The sequence below is a fragment of the Eschrichtius robustus genome, chromosome 17 (assembly GCF_028021215.1).
Source record: "Eschrichtius robustus isolate mEscRob2 chromosome 17, mEscRob2.pri, whole genome shotgun sequence".
Lineage (NCBI taxonomy): Eukaryota > Metazoa > Chordata > Mammalia > Artiodactyla > Eschrichtiidae > Eschrichtius > Eschrichtius robustus.
The window spans coordinates 23480339-23501537 of NC_090840.1; the positions used below are offsets into that span (position 1 = coordinate 23480339).

The following is a 21199-nucleotide window of genomic DNA, read 5'->3' on the forward strand; positions in this document are numbered from 1 at the left end:
TTACAGGTCAAACCAGCGGTCACGTCTTCTCAATGACCTTTCCTGACACATGCCTACAAACATGTCATCATTTTTTAGTTACAATATGACTGGGCATGCTTGATGACTACTCATTATGGTATTTTGTTAAAAATGTTTCTTTGTTCTTATAACAGTAAACAATAGCTTCAAGAAGATTTATATGTTCAATAATCTTCAACTCAGTCCTTCGAGAATTCACTCCATCTTGTGAAATAGGTTTTTATTTTATTTCCATTGTACAAAAAAGAAGCTCCACTGTACAAAAAAAAGAAGCTGAAATCCAAAGTTAGCTAAGGTCATTCAGGTATCACATGGTGGAAGAAGATTGAGACTCAGACCTTCTGCCTCTTACTCTTTCTACTGCACCAACTTATGCAAAGTGGGCGAAGAAGGAGAGAGAAATGCTTATTCATAAAAAAAGGTAAGGGTAAGATTTAGTGGATGTTAAGAAATGTTAGCTAAGTGTCAGATAAAAACAAGTCAGCAGTGGAGGATTACTGGACTGAATGTCAATATTATGACATAGTATGAGTGTGTTTCATGTTTGGTAATTGCAATCATCGTTGCTTTTGTTGTGGTCATCCATGTACAATGCTTGGTGTCAGTCTATTTATCTCTTGTAAAAATAAAATACAGTGTGTGTGTGTGAAAAAAAAACAAAAAACAAAAAAAAAAACAAGTCAGCAATCTGTGAGATGGAGCTGGGTTGATAATGGCAAAATCCAGGATATGAGAGCAATAATAGGAGTGTTAGGAAGTGGAAGTTAAGGTCACTGGTAGTACGAGTAAGGAACTTTGATTCAGCATCTTATATTCAATGTGGATATTAAAGTCACTAATTATTTAGTGGGAGATAAGAAATATGAAGAGAGTAATGTGAGCTGTAGCACAAACACAATGTCCAAGTGAAGCAATGGCAGGAAAGAGTTGAAATGCAAAAGTTGCTGAAATGCAGAGAACGGGTTGAGCCTTTTTGAGTTCACAAGAATTACAAAAGAAGGCAACAGTCTGTCTATCATCTATATACATATCTCTATCTATTTCTATTTCTATATCTGTAGTGTTATTTGAGGAAACCGCATTTCCACTGAAGGAATAAAGAATGTCTGAAGATGAAGGAAAGTTTCTAGCAATGAGCTAAAGCTCACATACAAAAGCACGGGAGATGATAGTTAAGGGACAGGCATGGATAGCCCATGAGTGGAATTAAAGGATAAGCTGAACTGAAATGAGTTTTGAGGTGAGAAAGCAAGAAAAAGGAAGATAAACTAGAGGGACAGAAATGGGTGATGTCAGAGCCTGGGAACCGTAGAGATAAAAAAGGAGTATTTTTGCAGTATTTTAATTCCAAAATAAGTAGACTGTCACAAGAGTAGAGTTAGGCAGAGATTCCCATAAAATTTCACATAAGGTGTTTTATTGACTTTAATGAGCTCTCTTTGGTCATGTACTTTGTACTTTATAGCAAGATCAAGCATTTTCCCCTGCCTGTCTTGTTCTTAAATACATCTCAAATTAGAAGCAAGGTGTGTGTGCTTACCAGAAACATGGGATACATCAAACCCAGTTCATGAATTTTATATAGGCAGAGAAGAATTAAAAGATCATTAAATTCAGAGTGATAACTGAAACCCTGCTCAGAATTAATGTGCCTCATTACTTGAGTGAAGTTTTCAAGAGTAAATACTGCTCATTTCATAGTCAGAGCACTGAACTAATGACATATTTCTAGTTTACTCAGACAATGTACTCACACTTTAATATGATATTTCATAATTATGGTAAAATATTCTAGGATGGAAATTATGTTTGGCCATTTATGCAAACTTTCATTTTGTACAAATTAACACAATTCATGACCTGGAATGCCTCAGGGCTTAAATATTTAAATGATGTTTAATATAATCTTTCCCAATAGATAAAACCATTTTGGAAAAAAAAAAAAAAAGCAAGCTTTGAATGATATTAAGAAAATGTTTACTTAAATCTCTATTTGCTTAATGCTTAGAATAAATGCTTCAATTTATTTTATAACCTTCTACTCTGTTCCTCTGTGTTATTTTTTTTTTATTCTTAGGTTATTTGTCATTTGGATTTCTCTGTTTTAAATAATCATATACCAGTTTTTTCTATCTGTGGTGGGTCATTTGTAAAGATGACCATGAACTATCAAGAGGTAAAGATTTTTTCTCCACACTTTGAATCTAAGCTTGGCCATTTGAATTGCTTTGGCCAATGAGATACTAGCAAGCACGAGATGAACAAAGACTTAAAAAGTACTTGCACATCAGGGCTTGCTCTCTTTCAACTCCAATTGGGACCTTAAGACCGCAATGTGAATGATCCTGAACTGGCTTACTGAATAGACCATTTGGAGTAGAGCAGAGCACCCCAGCTGGACAGTCTACTAAACACTTCACTTGTGAGTGAGGCCACCTTAGACAATCCAGTCCCAGTTGAGCCACTAGAAGTCTACGGCCAAGTGAATGGCCCAGGAAAGACAATGTGAACAACCCAGCCGAGCTCAAGAACTGCCCAAATTGATAACTTGTGGAATCATTAGCAAATAAAATTGTTGTTGTTTTAAGCTAATAATTTTTTTTAGAATTTGTTACACAGCAATAGATAACTGACATGCTAATACCTATTATCCTCTGAAATAGGCAGCATCCACTTAAAGAGATTGGTAAAGAAGAGTGCTGGTAAACAAAGCAATGCTTTAATTGGAAGGAAATGAGGAAATTAAAGTATGAGTTATGTTAATTCTCAGTCTCATCCAATTGCAATTTATATCACCACTAACCCTGTCTAAAAAAATTCTAGTCTTCTAAATTGGCTTACAGTGTTCTAAAATTATAGAAATATGTAACTTCCAAATGGTTTCAATTCAAGCTATTCTACTATCCAAGTAATCCATATAGTAAACCCCATTTCCTAACTTGTTAATAGTGGATGCTGGGAAGCAGTCTCAGTATTAGATTAGTTCATGACTGCATGCCTAGATTGATCACAAGATACCTGCCCCACTATCGTTCACTTTATATCACAGATAGGAAAGGCTGCCAGGAAACATGGTTCCATCATGAGTTAGACTGAGGTTGGGCCAAGATTGCCACTAAGACCAGACATATAAGATGAGGCAAAAATTAATTACTGGTCAGGATCTGGGCTAATGGTTTTTAACCTGGAATAGGCATAATAATCACCAGTGGACTTTTTAAACTACAATTTATCCCCCATCTACTGGAAATTTAATTCATTCAGTCTGAGGTGGAGTGCCAACATCTGCTTTGTTTTAACATCACAAGAAATTGCCTGCACACTGCTAAATAAGAATAACCAGTAAAAGCAAAGGAGGACATTAACAATGGGATATGATTTGAGGGGTAACAAGATAATTTTTTTAATAATACAACCCCCCACTGGTCTAATATAGTGCCTGAAGTTACACTGTCTCTTCTTCGGCTGAAAATATATCATCCATGGTCAGGGAAGAGTGAAGTAAGTCAGAAAGAGAAAAACAAATACCATATATTAACGCATGTATGTGGAACCTAGAAAAATGGTACGGATGAACCGGTTTGCAGGGCAGAAATTGAGACACAGATGTAGAGAACAAACGTATGGACATCAAGGGGGGAAAACCGCGGTGGGGTGGGGATGGTGGTGTGATGAATTGGGAGATTGGGATTGACATGTATACACTGATGTGTATAAAATTGATGACTAATAAGAACCTGCAGTATAAAAAAACAAACAAACAACAACAAAAAAACTAATACTAAACTTTCTTTGGGTTATTTGTATGGAAATATGTTAATATAAATGTTTCAGACATTACATGAAATTTCTAAAAATCTTATATGTTATGGTATAATGTTATAAGTCATAATTCTAGTTATTACTTTAAAAGGTATAACTTAGAAATAACTAAAAAAAATTAAAAATAAAATAAATAAAGAAGTAAATAAACAGTAGAAGGAAAAGGCCTAGAATCAAGAGACCTAGGTTCTCTCCTAATTACTCACCTAACTTTGAGGAAGTCATTTAACCTCTCAGTTTCTTCCTCTGCAAAACAGGGAAAGAAATCTATGCTCCCTAGGTTTCTGTGAATGTCAAATGAGATGAATGGGAACGTATTTGGCAAACTTTAAAATGCTATCTAAAATAAAGAATCACTACCCTTCTGTAGGAAAAAGCCATTAACTCTGAACAAACTTACTTGAATTGCTAGCCTATTACCTAATAAAACAATGAGGAAAAGAGACTAGGCACAAGTAACTTTGGATTGGGAGGGAGGAAACTCTGATGTGAGATAGTTCTGGGAAGGGAGAACCAACTGTTTCACCTCAATGGGGGACCCTCCCCAAGTGGCCTGAGGACAATACAGATGAATGGGACAGAGTAAGGTGGCTCAAAAAGGACGCTAAGTACAAGCATTGCCTACTTCCTAATTTAGCCTGAAATCAGCTCAACAAATGGCCCTAAATCAAAATAGTTCAATGGGCTCATTTTATTCTTAAATAATGGGACCGGTTAGAGGGAGAAAGAATAAAATAAGATATACCTCGGAATAAAGAGCTTGGTTGGATGTTTGATTTTCGTAGGCTTCTCTTTATCGTTTTCCATTTGAAAACCAAGTTATTGCCATTTCTCATATTTGAAAGCATACACCTCTAATAACAGAGGCAGAGGAGGAATTTTGCAGACACAATAAAAAAATAAAAGTGAATTGCTCTTCTAATTGCCTTGCAGACTTAGCTTATATGAATAATTATTCTTAATCTTTTTGATTCTGTAGTGTAATAAGAGGTTTTTTTCTTTTGATGGCAATAAAATAGGTTCTTTTATCGAGGCTATAATGATCAAAATGAAAACTTGAAAAATGATGGGCTCATGCACTAGAAGTAAAAAGAGTTTGAATATGTAAAATACTGAACCACAAAAGCAAAGTTTTTCTCACTTCAAACTTTTGAAAATGTTATATGAAGGTGAATCCTGTGCACTTGGATTGTTTTTTTAATTCTGATAATATATTTTATGTAACCCAATATATTCAAAATATTATCATTTCAATGTGCAGTCAATAGAAAAATTATTGAGATATTTTACATTCTTTTTTCATACTTAGCCTTTGAAATTCAGTATGTATACACTTGCCTCGTATCTGAAATTGGCTGAGCCACATTTCAAGTGCTCAAAAGCTACACAGCTACATATAAGCGATATCATACAGTATTTGTCTTTCTCTGTATGACATTTCACTTAGCATAATGTCCTCCAAGTCCATCCATGTTTCTGCCAATGGCAAAATTTCATCCTTTTTTATGTCTGAGTAATATTTTAGTGTGTGTGTGTGTGTGTGTGTGTGTGTGTATACCCCACATCTTCTCTACCCATTCATCTGTTGATGGACACTTAGGTTGCTTCCATGTCTTGGCAGTTATAAATATTTTTAAATATTTAAGTTTGCATGAATTTTATTCTTTGTCAAGAACACTGCTCTAGATCTGAGCCACAAGTGTGAAGGCTTTAAAAAATTAACAAATATTTTAAAGGAGGAGGATTTTTAGTCAAAGGGCTGTGGGTGGGAAGATAAAATCCCTAATCCATCCCTCTTTTCATTTCCATAGAGCATAGCAGTGAACACTTCCTGCTGCCTTCTCCACGATCACCCACTCCCCTCCATCCAGTGGGTGGGGATCTGACACCCAATGGGTCTCTTGCTTCTGGTGGAAGGGTCAGATGTTAAAAGCCACTGGCCCAAGCTTTCTTTCCTCTGAGCTGTCAGCCGCAGCACGGGCTCTCTCTTTGTGCTCACCAGACCCTTGCACACCTTAGCCCACATGATAATGAACATATAATTTCAATACAATACAGTAACTGCTTTAATGGAACTTTGGTCAAAGAAGCACTAGAGCAGATAGGAAGGAGGACATGCTTCATAATCAATGATACTCTTTCACTATTCACATCAATTTAGATAACATTTTGTCATTCAACATTACTATGGAAACGTTATTTTCTTCCAGCTTTACTGAGATATAATTGACATTATAACATTATATTAAAACATTGTATAAGTTTAAGGTCTATAACATAATGATTTGATATATTTATATACTGCAAAATGATTGCCACAAAAAGATTAGTTAACAGATTCAGCACCTCACAGAGTTACAAAATTTTGTGTGTGGCGAAAAGTTTAAATCTTCTCTCTTAGCAACTTTCAAATATACAATACACTATTGTTAACTATAGTCACCATGCTGTACATTACATACCCAGAACTTGCTCAGCTTATAACTGGGAGTTTTTATCCTTTGACTCTCTTACCCTTTTCCCCTCTCACTTCTCAATCCCAGCCCCTGGCAACCACTAATCTGTTCTGATTTTATGATCTCAGTTTTTTTGATTCCATGTATAAGGGAGATCATATAGTATTTCTCTTTCTCTGCCTGGCTTATTTCATTTAACATAATGTCCTCAAGGTTCATCCATGCTGTTGCAAATGGCAGGATTTCCTTCCTTTTTATGGCTGAATAATATTCTATTCATTATTTTCTTTCCATTCACGTTTTCTCTATCCATTCCTCCGTCAAGGGACACAGGTTGTTTTCATGATTTGCATATTGTAAATAATGCTGCAATCAACCTGGAGGTGTAGATATCTCTTCAAGACAGTGATTTTATTTCCTTGGGATATATATTCCAGTGGAATTACTGAATCATATGGTAGTTCTATTTTTAATTTTTTGAGGAACCTCCATATTGTTGCCTGTAGTGGCTGCACCAATTTAGATTCCCACCAGCAGTGCACAAGAGTTCCCTTTTCTCCACGTCCTCCCCAGCACTTGTTACTGCTTGTCTTTTTGATAGTAGCCATTCTAACAGGTACAGTGCTGGCTACTATAAGCCCTGCCACCCTGTTCCATTTCTATCTGATTCTCAGTGGTCAAGCCCCAGAGATTTCCTCAGCAATCCCTGTGAGGATACCTAAGTGGGCTTCTTGGGAAGCGCCAAGCAATGAGGAGGAAGCTGAATGCCCACCTTGGGCTCTTTTTCTCCCTGCTGGAGAAACCATAGACCCAGAGGGGCCCCTTAGTGTGTCGCTATGCGGTCCAGGGTGAGGGGCAATGTAGCCACTCCCTTTACCCTTCTAATTCTGTCCTTCAGGATCTCTGTGGTCCATGGGAATGCTTCAGCCTCACCCTTGGGTTTCTGGGATTTTCACAATGGTGCTTTGCCTATGGTTAGTGGTTAGCTGGTCTTCTTGTGAGGGGGGCTGAAGTTGGAAATCACCTACGTCACCATCTTAATCTGTGCATTTGGTTTAAATTTTGTAAATGAGATGTTGATTTGGGGAAAATATGATAATTCTTCTATATTTTCTTAATATAAAAGCCAAAAATTATATTTTTTCTTCTAAGAACTTCATGGCAATTCTAAACACTTTTCAAATAAATATAAGTTGTTTGCTAATTTTATGAAGATGTATTTTTTTCTCCATACATTTCTTTGCCCTGTAAACCACCAAAATATGCCTTTTTACCATCTCTCTCCTTTCCTACAAATGGACACAATGGCATAAATTCCTTTTTTCATGTGATGCTCTTCTGGGCAATAGTAAAAGACACCTGATAGCATTGTCCAGCTCTTCTTAGACAAAGACTGAGATTTCGAGATGTCACCTAGCCCAGTCATTTTCTTCCCTTTTGGACATGTTCTACAAAAGTGCATTGTTTTTTATGTCTTGTTTCTCTGCCTAGGTGTTTGTACCTAACCTGGGATCATTAAACCAAATACAATAAACAAAGTTAACGATCAATAACAATGTACTTTGATAGATACTGTGGCAAAAGTGTTATAAAAGTGAAACAATAACATAACACATCATGAAGGCAGTCAGAGACCTGTTGTATACTATACTATGTCCAATGAAGGAGGTGCACATTAAAACACCTATTGATTATCTCATGGTTTCTATGTGTCAAAGTCCTGGTCCGACTTAGCTGGGTCCTCTGCCCAGTGTCTTACCAGGGTGAAATCCAGGTACAGACTGAGCTGCATTCTCATCTAGAGCTCAGGATGCTCTTCCAAGCTCATGTGACTGTTGGCAGGATCAGTTCCTTGCAGCTGTAGGACTGATGTCCCTGCTTTCCTGCTGGCCATCAGTTCCTAGAGGCCACCCATGGTTCTTTGCCACATAGCCCTCTCACAAGCCTTCTCACACATGGCAGTTTGTTTCTCCAAGGCCAGCAAAAGAATCTGCCTCTCCAGTCTGCTAAGACAGAGTCTTATATAACTTAAGGTAACCCCAGGAGTAACCATCCCATTACCTCTGCCGTCTTTTATTGGCTAGAAGCAAATCACAAGCTTTGCCTGCACTTAAAAGGAAAAATATTAATGAAGACTCATTTGGGAGTCACCTTAGGGTGCATCTGCCACAAGAAGACACAAAAAATTCATAAATATGTTGTCTGAGATAAGCTTTGGAGCTTGCCTTTGATTGGACAGCTGAAGTGGGGAGTGGGGAAAGAGATGAGGCAAAGACATTCCAACCAAGGAGAAAAGCATGAGCAACAGAGCAGAGGGAGAAAGTACAAAACACATTCTGAAAGAGTAATTAGTCCACACAATGAAGTAAAAGGACCTCTGTTCTTTCCACCTTGTGTGAATTTCTAGGAATTCCCCAAAAGAAGGCAGATCTTCTGCTAACTCAGATGGAAGTCTTCATGTGAGCTAGATAGAGACAGCCTTCCTGCCAGTATGTACATCATCGCAAATAGAGCACAGCTCTGTGGGTGGTGTGCAGGCTGGATTTCATGTCCCAGTCCTTCAGCCAGTGCCCTTCTCCAAGAATAGAATAGAATAGAATAGGAGTAGAAAAGGCTACAGGCTACAGTGAACAGGCTACACAGTAACTGTATGCAGTGGCCTTGAAGGTAGGACTGTAGACGAATTTGGATAGATGGTAGCATGGTGCTAGGTCTCTCACGTATAATCTGCCCCAACTGCCTGACCGTAGACCCCTCTGGAACTTTAATGCATCTCCTTCTAAGGCTTTCCGCAGTCACCCATGTGATGGCATTGGTCTGCTCTGAGCCTGAGCTGATGCTAGGGAAGATTTCAAATCTGGCAGATCTGAGCAGAGAAAAAGATGGCAAAGGAGATGCAGAAAGTGAATACAAACAGAAGGAAAGTGAACTGAAAATTAAATTATAGAAGATGATTATAATGATGTCTAGAAGAAATACAGATGTAAAGAGAAAAAAAATCCAAGTTCAAGGATAATGGGATTTTACCAAAGAAAGGAGTTTTGCATTGGAAAAATCCAAAATAGAATAAAGAAAACTAATCTATATATCAATACAGTGAGAGACTCACATGAGTAGACTTCCAAAGGTTCAGAGAAGAAAAAAAAAGAGAAAGAGAGAGAACTGGGGGAAAAGTCCTTTTTCTGAAGATTATTTTGCTTTTTTTATAAAGTAGAAATTTTCTTCAGACCTTCACGGTTCTAAACATTATAGTTTTATATCAAAACCAAGTTAGAGGGGCTTCCCCGGTGGCACAGTGGTTAAGAATCCACCTGCCAATGCAGGGGACACGGGTTCAAGCCCTGGTCCGGGAAGATCCCACATGCCAGGGAGCAACCAAGCCCGTGCACCACAACTACTGAGCCTGCGCTCTAGAGCCCCCGAGCCACAACTACTGAGCCCACATGCCACAACTACTGAAGCCCACGTGTCTAGAGCCCGTGCTCCCCAACCAGAGAAGCCACCACAATAAGAAGACCACGCACCACAATGAAGAGTAGCCCCCGCTCGCCGCAACTAGAGAAAGCCCGCGTGCAGCAACGAAGACCCAAAGCAGCCAAAAGATAATTAATTAATTAGTTAATTAAAAGTTAGATATAATGTATTTCAATATTCATTAACTCAAATGACTTTAGATCTAACTCTGTACATGGTGTCAAGCACTAAATATATTTTATATTTTTCCAAAATAATAATTACTTCTCAAGTACATACTATATGCTAGGCCATGAGTTTTATAAACATTGCCTCAATCCTTCCAGCCCTGAAAAGTAATAATTAATATGCATATTTTAAGGATAAGGAAATTAAGATGTCAGGATACAAGATCAAGCTCCAAGGGGCTCCATTCCATTGCATTCTTTGTGAATCACTCTTCCCAGGAGCTGTACAAACTTGTTGTGGGAAGTAACTTGCCCAAGTCCACCCATCTAACCAGAAGAGGAAGCCCCGGTGCCCCCACTCTTTTGCACCACACCAAAAAGTAAATTTCCATTGCTTCAAAATTTTAGGAAATTTTACAACTGTGACTTGAGTGGCAGTTTATGGAGTTACATAGTTATTAGGTATTTACTGAGCCCTCCCTATGTACCAAGCACAGTATTTGGTGGTCTGCGTGTCATTTTCATTTAATCTTCACAGCTTTCTGATGTAGATCCTAGCATTATCCTCATTTCACACACAAGGATACTAAGATGGCAGGTGAATAATCCTGCTCACAATACTCAGGTAGGAATTGATGGATTCAAGATTAAACCCAGGTATCCCTGACTCATTGCGCAAAGGTAATCTGAGGCTCTACTGGGGATACCACACACTCCTCAGGTTGACTTCCCTACAATGGTTAATCTGAAAGTAACTTCACATTGATCTCTTTCCATATAAACTGTCATGCCACTTTACAATGATTTATCATCACACATAAGATTTTATAGTCACCTCCATACAAATCTGTGGTTGATTAATTAACTAAAATTGGAAGACATTTTGATGATGGACAGTGCTAAGTATTCCTATGAATAATAATTAGTGCGGGACTCCAACTAAATTATGTGTGTCAGTGTTGGGAATCAGTCGGAGAGGGAGGGTGAGAGCTCAGACATCCAGAATTAGATGAGATGGATTAGTCAGGTCAACATAGATGACTAGAGCAGATATTAGCAGCAAAAAAACAAACAACTTTTTAGACACCTGGTATGTGCCAGGCACCATTTGGGACCCTAGAGATATAATACTGAACAAGATAGAAACAATCTCTGCCCTCATGGGTCTTACAGTCCAGAGCATGGCAGACTTCAGAGGTGGCCCCTGCACAGTAGAGCATGGTGCCAAGGAAATCCTGCAGTCAGCAAGCTGACCAGTAGAAAGCAAGTACATGGCCAAGTTGGTTGTGATTCAGGGCCTGCACTCCAATCCCTGGGAGGGTTGAGACGGCCTGAGGCAAGGCTGCAGTATTAGAAGAGAACCAGGATAGATGGGGCTACGACTGGGATTTGGTTACTGAAATAAGGCAGTGACCTGCCCACAGGAAGTAGGCAAAAGCGTGGTTACTGGGAACAAATCAGGGCCTGCCCATCGGGAAGGTGAAAGTAAAGTTGGTCTTCAGGCCAAGAATTTCATAAAGTCCCCCTCCCACCCCCCCACACCCTACTGGAAACAGAAATGACCCCAGAGGCTAAGGTACCTGTGAGCCTCTGTTCTCTGGTGTAGCCCCTGTTGCTCTGGGAACTGGAGAGCGGTGAAGGGAGGATGTCAGATCAGCCACCTCCCTCTCCCAGGCTGAGTTTTCTCTCTCAAATTGCTCACAACACTTATGTAGCTGTAATGAGAGATCACACCACCAAATATGTCCCAAAGCAGAAGTTACCCAAATGATAGGCTCACACAGGACTTTCCTCCTTCACTACCAAAGAGATTTTTTTTTCCCCCCACAGGAATTAGAAAGATGTCTCACAAGCTATCTTGCCCAGTAATTCCACTTGGGAACAATTACAGCTTCTTTCCCGGAAGCTGGACTCCCATCTTGAAACCAAGCAGGACCCTGTGGGGCTCTTGGGCACAAAAGTCTTTCTGTGTCCCCTGTTTTCTTGTTAGTAGGAATAGGCTTCATTCAGCCTCCATGAAGTTCCAATGGGCAGTTCAAGCAGTTGCAGTTCAAGCAGTTGCTAATTAGGGAAAGGAAAGGATGCAGAGACAAAGGAGGAACAGTCAAGAAACAATAGTACAGCCTTGGGGCAGTGTCCTGGTTTCCCCTCAAGGGATACACACAACAATATCTTTGAGCTGTTTTGCAGATACTGAAACCCCCACCAGGTGGGAGAAGTTAACAGTTAAAGAGGACGTAGACCCCAGACCACTTGGAACCAGAAGGTTGATGATGCCGACTCCCACTTACCTCACCACCAACCCATCAGAAGAATGTCCACGAGCTGATCACGGCCTCCTCTTTGAACCATGACTATAAAACTCCTCACTACCCCCTCCAGGTGGGGACACAGTTTTGCGGGCATTACCGCTGTGGCCCCCGTTGCCTGGCAAAGCAATAAAGCTATTCTTTTCTTCTTCACCCAAAACACTCTGTCTCCAAGATTTAATCCAGAGTTGGGGTACAGAGGCCAGATTCGGCTTCAATCTTTGTTCTAAGCGATGAACTTGCTTTAAAAATGAAGCAGTCCTGGCCACCCAGGCCTTACAATTTCTGCACGTGAAGCGTTGGAAGATGGCCTCGGGCCCGCCGCCCACAGAAGGCACCCGATGGCAGCACTGATGCGTCCGCACAGCGCTGGGTAGCCACACAGCAACACCACAGGACCAGGGCCCAGGCTCACCGTGAACACCAGTCCCCAGCGGCCAGAGAACGACAAGGAGCCGGGGCTCAGTGCACCCCGGTCTGGGCTCCTGACCATCTGCCTCCGATGCCCCAGAGCCCCGCCCCCAGCTCCCTTCTCCTTCAGACCCAGGCATCCACACCCCTGCGCCCAGTACCTGCCTTCCCTCCAGATCTAGAAGGCCAGGTCCCCAGCCTGCTGCGCCCTCAGAACGAGGTGTCTGGGCCCTCAGTGCCTCCCCTCCTTGAGCTAGAACAGACCTCTCTGCTCCCCTTTCCTTGGGAGCAGACTGCCCCCCCCAGGCTCCTCCTCCCTCGGGACCCAGGAGTTGGGGAGAGGGGGGTGGCAGGGCGACTCTGCCCTGAACCAGGAACTCGGGCCCACCACCCCTTTTCCCTCCAGATCTGACTTCCCACCCCAGTTTCCTCTTCCCTTACCACCAAATGTCCTGAACGGAAGCTTCCCACCCCCTGTCTCCTTCTTTCCTGGAAGGCAGGACTCCAGGCCCATCAGCCTCTCTCAGGACGCATAGGCGCCGAGTCCTCAGCTCCGTCTCCATTCAGAGAACCGGGAATTACAGCCCCAGGCCCACCTCCACGAATCCAGAATTCCGTCCGCCCCCCCCACCCCCACCCCTGACCCATTGTCGGGGCTACCTCCACAAGTGCATGGTCCAGGCGTCCAGACTAGCTGCAACAAGTTCCCCAGAAGCGGGAGCAGAGCAGGTCCGCGGGGTGGGCGTGCAGGGCCTGCGTCTGGGTGCCCAGCGCACCCCAAGCCCGCCTGCTTAGCAGTAGCAGTAGCAGGACGAGCAAGAGCAGCGCTGCAATGCCAGGGCTCGGATCGTGCCCTTGATCCTTGATGCCTGTGCCCCTTCACCTCTGTTTGATTCCCTTGGGGTCTTGGGTGGAGACAGAGTGGGAGGGGTGGGCACCAGCCGGATGCTCATTCTGTAACTCCCCAACCCAGAGTCAGCAGCCCTACCATTGCTCCTCCTGGCCGTCCCCCCATTTTTCTTGTGCCTGCCTCAGCCTGTCCTCTTTGGCAGCCTTAATGCACTAGCATTTTTGTGTCAGCACACCTGGTCAACAGGTGCACCCTCCTGAACCCTTAGCACCTTTGGGTCCATCTTACTTGGCCTGTAGCTGTGCATTCCTGAATCCCCTGGACACCTCTGGGCCCAAGACCACTGAATGCTGTACCCTGTACTGATTCCTAAATACATCCTGACTCCTAAATACACTTCTTAAAACACCAAAAAAAAAAAGTGAAGCAGTCCTGACAAAGATGCACAGCCAGATGTGTGCTGTCTTGCTTTGGGGGCCTCTCCTAAGACCTACTCAGTTCTCTGACTTGAATTCTTATCAGGGAGTCAGTTTCTTCAAAGGCTCCATTAGATTATCTTCCAATTCTGTGATTAGTCCTCTTTTCTACTGCAGAGGAAACAGCCTTTCTTTGCTTTGGCCTCACTGTCATTTGTTTTTCAGGTATAATAAGGGTGTCATTTTTGTTTAATGACGCTATACATATGCCTATAGGCTATAACCCGTGATGGTGAAAGGCACAAATTACATTTATTTCATCCAACAAATTAGAACTATTGTCTTTTTCAGAGAGATGCAATGTTTTTCCAGAGGATAAGATTTTAAAACAGGATGCTTCCGGTGTCACTTATCCCATTTTCTTTAAAGACCTTTCTTCTCAAGAGAGTAATGACAAACTCTAAACTCATTTGCATCTAAGCCTGGAGCTATACATTGCCAAAGCTGTCAAATATTTTGCAATAAGTATTTGTAAATATTTCCATTTCAGATATATATTAAAAGGCTAAGTGTTTCTTCTGTGAGTACATGGTAAATATTCGAGTCAAATAATCTACGTAACTCTGGATGACTTAGCCAATAACTTATGAGGTTTTTTTCCATATTTCAAATTATTTTATGCTTGAAACAGAGCAGTTCTGATGCCCATTAGGCAGTGACAAGCTCATGTCAGACACATGGAGTGACTACAGTCAGAGTGACTATAGCTCAGATCTCCTGACCCTGAGTTCAATGTTCCTCACTCAAGTGTCCTATGCTCAAAACTTGTTATCTCTTTTATTTGTCAACATGTTTCTATCCTCTGAGGAAACTATGTTATATTCTGAATTTTTTTAATCTTTTTCTATGGAAGCTTTATTCAAAAAAGAAAAGCTGACTTCCAAGTGACAGCTGAGTTGGCACTTTTTATGACATGCTTACTGCAAAGACGTAATTTATAGTCTGTCTGAGTCTGTTCAGGCTGCTATAACAGAATACCACAGACTGGGTGGCTTATAAACAACAGAAATTTATTCTCACAGTTCTGGAGGCTGGGAAGTCCCAGGTCAAGGCACCAGCATGATCACAACGTGCTGAAGGTTCTCTTCTTGGTTCTTACACATAGCACCTTCTCACTGCATCCTCACTGGGTGGAAGGGGAGAGGGTTCTTTCTGAAGCCTGCACTGATTCCATTCATAAGGGCTCCACCTCATGACTTAATCACCTCCCAAAAGCACCACCTCCTAATATCTTGGCCCTTGGGGGCTAGGATTCAACATATAAATTCGGAGGTGGAGGGTCAGGGGACACATTCAGACCACATCATAGACCTCTGCAATCTTCTTGCTGTGCTTTTTAATGTCTATCTTATGTGGACCTCCTTATTACCATAAAAGAATTTCAGAGACATCCAGATTTATAGGCATGGGTAAAATGCAGGTTAGTACAGAAGTTACTTATATTAAAATAGGGAAAGAGCATGGCAGTGAGATAAATTGCTGCTATCCTTAGAGTGGCTGAGAAAATTGAGGTTATCTCTGGGTAAAACTGGTCCTGAAAATACTGAATCCTTTTCAAGAATGTTCAGTTGGTTACCTCTTTTCTAAGTTGGAAATTTTTATATCAAAATACATTCTTGAGGACACACAAAGGTGGGCTGAAACTCTTATTTTTTCCCCTCATCTAGTCTTCCTGAAGTCCTTCAAACTGGGGAGACCCAGCACCAAGGGCTCCTTCCCACAGAAGTTGACCAGAAGAATACAAAGCTGACCAAACCCCTCAGGCAGAGCTGGTGAAAAATCAGATAGTATGTGTATAGAGGCCGTGGAATATCATGGGAGAAACAGCAACCCAGTTCATGCCTTTCTATATAATATTGTGAAAGTTGTCTGCTAAATGATAATAATAACTAAATATCTACCAAGTAGTTATGAATATCAGGTACTACTGCTCTATGAGTTTTACTCTGAGTTATCACATTTAATTCTCACCCCTTGAGATAGGTACCATTATCCCAATTTTGTAGATGACAAAACTAGACACAAAGTGGTTAGGAAGGTAGCTCAAAGTCACAGTTAATATGTGATGTTGCCTGGATTTGAACCAAGTAGGTATAGCTCCAGAGGCCAGACTCCTAACCACTAGACAATCCTGCTCCTCGTTGTATAAGGCAACACACACAGACACCCACACACAATGTGATTTCCACATGCCAATCACTGCAGTAAGGACTTTTACATGTTAGCTCGCTGTGTCGCCATAATAAGCGTGGCATAATTTCATTATTTCCGTGTTCTACTTCTGTACCTAAATTTCCTAATTTCAGAAATACAAGTATGAGATGTTTTAAACTCCCACTTTGCTAGTAGATGAGATGGATTATATAAATTGGGTAAATAATTAGGCATTTTTAAAGAGTTAAAAGCGAAATTGCTCAAAGGAATAAAAATAGATGAGAATATACACCTCACAATGAAGGAACTTTCATACATCCCAAGTCACTAGATGAGAGGAATTCAAGACACTGGAAAGAGGAAGATATGGAGGCAGTTTCTAATAGGAGATTAAGGAATAAATAGACAACACTGCAAAAGGCTTTGTCATAAACTTCAGAGAAAATACATCTATAAATAATTTCATTTTCATGCTCTAAAGTATGAATATTTGGAAGAAGAAGATTGCTGAATTTCTATTAAAAATCAAATAGAGACAACCTCAGATGATGAGTGATCATAAATAGAAGTCTCAACTTTGCAATTTTGAACAGTGATTGTAAAAAAATCATTACTCTCTCCCTCTCTTTCTCTTTCTCATGCGCATGCGCGCACACACACACGCACACATTTTCTCCTGTGTGCATAAGTGAATCAATCTGCTAAGAGAGAGAGAAATGAGGGTATCCAGAGAGAGAAAGAGAAAAAGGAGAGATACCCAAGGGAGGGAGACAGAGAGCGAGGCTGCAGTGGATCTGGAGGACTTCCCACTTCCGGCTTAGCTCTCTGTGGTGTCTGACTTCACTTCCTCTTATTGGATCACTGTATCTTTTTAACATATTTCCATTTTTGCTTAAAATAATTTGAGTCGGTTTTGGTAAGCAGCAAATGATCGCTGATTACAACAGAAATATGTTACAAAATAAAGGGTGGCTAAGAAAACTTAAGAGAAACCCCAAGACCCACGTTCTAATTCATGTACTTTAGGAGAAACCACGAGAGTAACTTTAGATACCAGTTGATCTTATGAAGCTCTATGCAGAAATGATTCGACTTTGACAGCCATTGAATATGCTTTAGTAGTTTGAGATTTACACCTGTGAACTTTCTTATGGCTTTCTGGAATATTTTTCTGTAAGCAGTGTTACTGTAAGGCACGAAGTTTGTATCTTGGTGGAGTGAAAGGATTAAAGAGCTTCCTTTTTTAACAAGATTTTTTGCTAAGAAGTGACTTCAGGATTGGCCAAAATAGAGGATTCTAACGAAAACTGCAATACCTAGATATTGTTGACACAACAGTAGTCAGAGTTAACATAAATTTTAGAGAACTCAGGTCTTCTGGGAAACACATGTGGACTGGAAAAGAAATCAAATACCTTTCACTTCTTCCAGAGTTGCTAATATGTTTTGGTCTCAATAAATTACTGATAATGCAAAAAGAAATGTGAGCCTCCCTCCAAGCACTTCCACGTGGGTATTCTGTTTGTCTCTGTGGACATTTTTTGCCTCACAAACCATCATTGGCTTATAAGGAGCTCTTCTCAAGAAATATGAATGAATCTAAAGTGGTCTAAGAGCTACATTTTCCTCAGTTGTTTTATGCTAAATGCAATTGCCTGACTTCCAAATCCTATTAGTCTAGTGTAGCGGAATCTCCTGTCTCTTTTGAAGATCGCTCCTTATGAATGGTTTGGGATGTGAAATTTGAATGCACATGCTTGTACCATGGCTACAAAATGACTGATTTCTATTATGAATCTACAATAAAAATTATATTTTCCTATCTCACACACACACGCACACACATACACATCCTGATACACACGATTCTTCCATGCTGAGGGCCACCCCAGCCAGGCTGCAGGAGAAATTCTTCTTTCTACCTCACCATCAGTGAAGATTTTCCTTCCTCACTTCTTTCCACACACTAACCTGTTCTCACATCCCCACCACACCCTCATATACCTCTTCATGATCCTCTTCCTCATACTTTCATCCTAAAGCAGTGATTCCAGGCCTGCTGGAGACCTCTTCCCAAACTGTGAAAAATAAATTAGTAACCTGATGAAGGGTCTCCATTCATACCTTTGTGTATTCAGGAAAGGAGGGAGGAGAGGTTAATTACTGACATCTCAAGTTAGAATTCTGAATGTACCCTCCAACAGAACCAGTAATATAAATAACAATTACATCTTTAATGGGATTAGTAGTATTCTTCAGGTTCTTTCACTCATTTATTCAACAAAATATTGCTTTATTGTCTACTATATTCCAGGCACCATTCATGAGTCTGGGTATGTTACTACAAAAAACAAATAAAATTATGGACTTTCTATGGATTGGTCTTAATACATAAGCATGATGAATAACATCAATGCCACAGGAAATTGTGTGCTAAGTTCCTGATAACCAATTTACAGCATGCAACAATCCCAACAGTCAGTTAAGGAATTTCTATGTATGTCAATAACTGTGCATATATAAATATTAATTTCTCAGTCAAACACTTAATACCCCATTTATTCATTCATACACACATAGCTAAATAAGTATAGATTGTTAGAATTCACATACTATACCATAGAAGCTGGTGTCCGGACTCAAATCCTTGGTCATGATCTCTTCTCATTGTTCCCCAAGATATTACATCAGATTTCTGACATATGTTTTAAATCTAAAGTAAAGTTCTAAATCCAAAATACTTTTTAGGTTTCCATACAGATAAAGCATAGTTACTAAGGACATGTGCTCTGGAATCAGATAGATCTGAGTCTAAATCTTAGTAGTTTTGTTACTTTGCACAAATTTTTAAACTCTCTTAGCCCTTAGATTCCACATCTCTTAAATGAGGATAATAGTATCTATTGTATAGGGTTGACATGAGGATTAAATCAAATTAAGTAATGTATAGATTAAGCCCATCATGTCTGGTACAAGGTGAGTACTCAGAAACTTATTACTATGAAATGGTTATACTTTATCTATTTAATGAGCTAAACATCAAAAAGAATTAGTTGACCTGGAAGCCATTGAGAAACAATAGGCTTCTGTGTCCTCTTCTGTTGAGAGTATATTGGAAGGTGAAAGTACACAAGTCCTATTTTGTAGCTAGGTGGTCAATTTCATTTTTCTTTTCATCTCTAATTCTCATGATTTTATTATGTCCCATGACATGTGTTCAAATATTCTCCTCTACCATGCTTTAAGGAAGCAAATACAGTAATTCCATGAATACAAATACAACCTCGGCCTGGGAGGTCAACCAAACTGCAAAGAAGCAGTTGAAAGTGACATTTTAAAAATTAAATCTCTAAATCCATCTGAACAAACCTAGGGGACAGATATGGATCCACATGATCTAAGAATTGCCAGATAACCACTCCCCATAAATAATCTCCTTGCAGGACTTGGAAATGACTTTGATTGAGAAATGACATGCTATTTCTCACATAAGGCTATTAGCTAAGACACCTCTTTAACATTCCTTTCATTCTCCTTTCTCCCCCAGGGCAGCATTTCAATATACGATGCTAGTCTGGAATTGACATTTGTTCTGAAAGAGTAATTCATTTACCTGCAGCTCTTCCTGAACAGGGTCTCGAGTGAGGAAGCAGGCACATATGCCTTTTACCCAGGAATCCATGCTTCAGTTAGCTTCCTCAGCATCTGACAGATGAGGGAAAGTTTTTCCAATCACTCAAATGCCAAGCAGGAAGGAATAAAATTGATCTTTAATTGACCTTCTTAGTGGAAAATTAGAACTCCCCTTTCCCAATAATGAAAGTCCTTCTTAAACTTTCAAAAAGGGAGGGGGGAGTCAATTAAAACTTTAAAAACCTCAGGCAGAAAGCAAGTCCAGGTGACCACATGGTTACAAAGTATTCCATCTAATCCAATGTTGCTGGCCCTGGGGATGACAATTCACCAAACGGAAGAAACCTCTGCTTAAGTGGGAAAACATTCAGATACGAAGAGAATTCAAAGTTTCCCTGTTTTCATAAAGTTCCCTGGTCTTAAATATAAAATGCAGAGTTTCTTCTTCACCAGAACCCAAAGAATTTATCAGCCCTGAGTTCTGCCTTTCACACCACTAATTTTTTCTCCTTATTTGCATATTGTTCTTAATCTGCTCAGCTTGATTTGCTAGTCTTCTAGGGCTACTTTGAAAATAGGAATTAGAACAAACAAGGCCAATAATAATCAGGAAGTAGACATAAAATAAATACAATTGTTTTGCCTTCATAGTTTCTTTATATCTTGTTTTTGAACAATCCAAGTCCACATATATATCTTTGCAAATGCTTTATATTGAAAAATACACTGAAATAGTGTTTTTGCATATCCATCTCTCATTAAACTATAAGCTCCTAATTACAAAGTCTATGCCTTATACGTCTTTTCAGTATGGCATAGGATATTGTCTTGGAAATTTTGCTTCTGTTTTTAATCAATTTGCATTTAAATAAGACCTGGCATAAAATATCTATAGCCAAATTCAAGGATGAGTTTGAGTTGACATTATCTGAGATGAAGGCAGAATGTTGAATAGAACACCTGGCTCTGATACCAGAAATATTTGCATAAACTTTTGACCCTAAAAATTATATTATTTTAGGGGCTTCCCTGGTGGCGCAGTGGTTAAGAATCCACCTGCCAATGCAGGGGACACAGGCTCAAGCCCTGGTCTGGGAAGATCCCACATGCTGAGGAGCAACTAAGCCCATGCACCACAACTAAAGAGCCTGCACTCTAGAGCCCGCGAGTCACAACTACTGAGCCCACGTGCCTAGAGCCCGTGCTCTGCAACAAGAGAAGCCACCGCAATGAGAAGCCCATGCACCGCAACGAAGAGTAGCCCTGGCTCGCCGCAACTAGAGAAAGCCCGCACACATATACAACAAAGACCCAACGCAGCCAAAAATAAATAAATTTATTTTTTTAAAAGTATATTATTTTATATGACAAAGGTGACATTGTAAATTAGTGAGGAAAGATAGACATTTTTTAATGGGGTTGGAAT

At 40.2% G+C, this 21199-nt stretch overlaps 1 pseudogene; it reads right to left on the reverse strand.

Moving 5' to 3' along the window:
• Positions 1-12742, reverse strand: part of LOC137751020 (CDK5 and ABL1 enzyme substrate 2-like) — a 55909-nt pseudogene extending 43167 nt beyond the window's left edge.
• Between the last annotated feature and the right edge of the window lie 8457 nt (positions 12743-21199).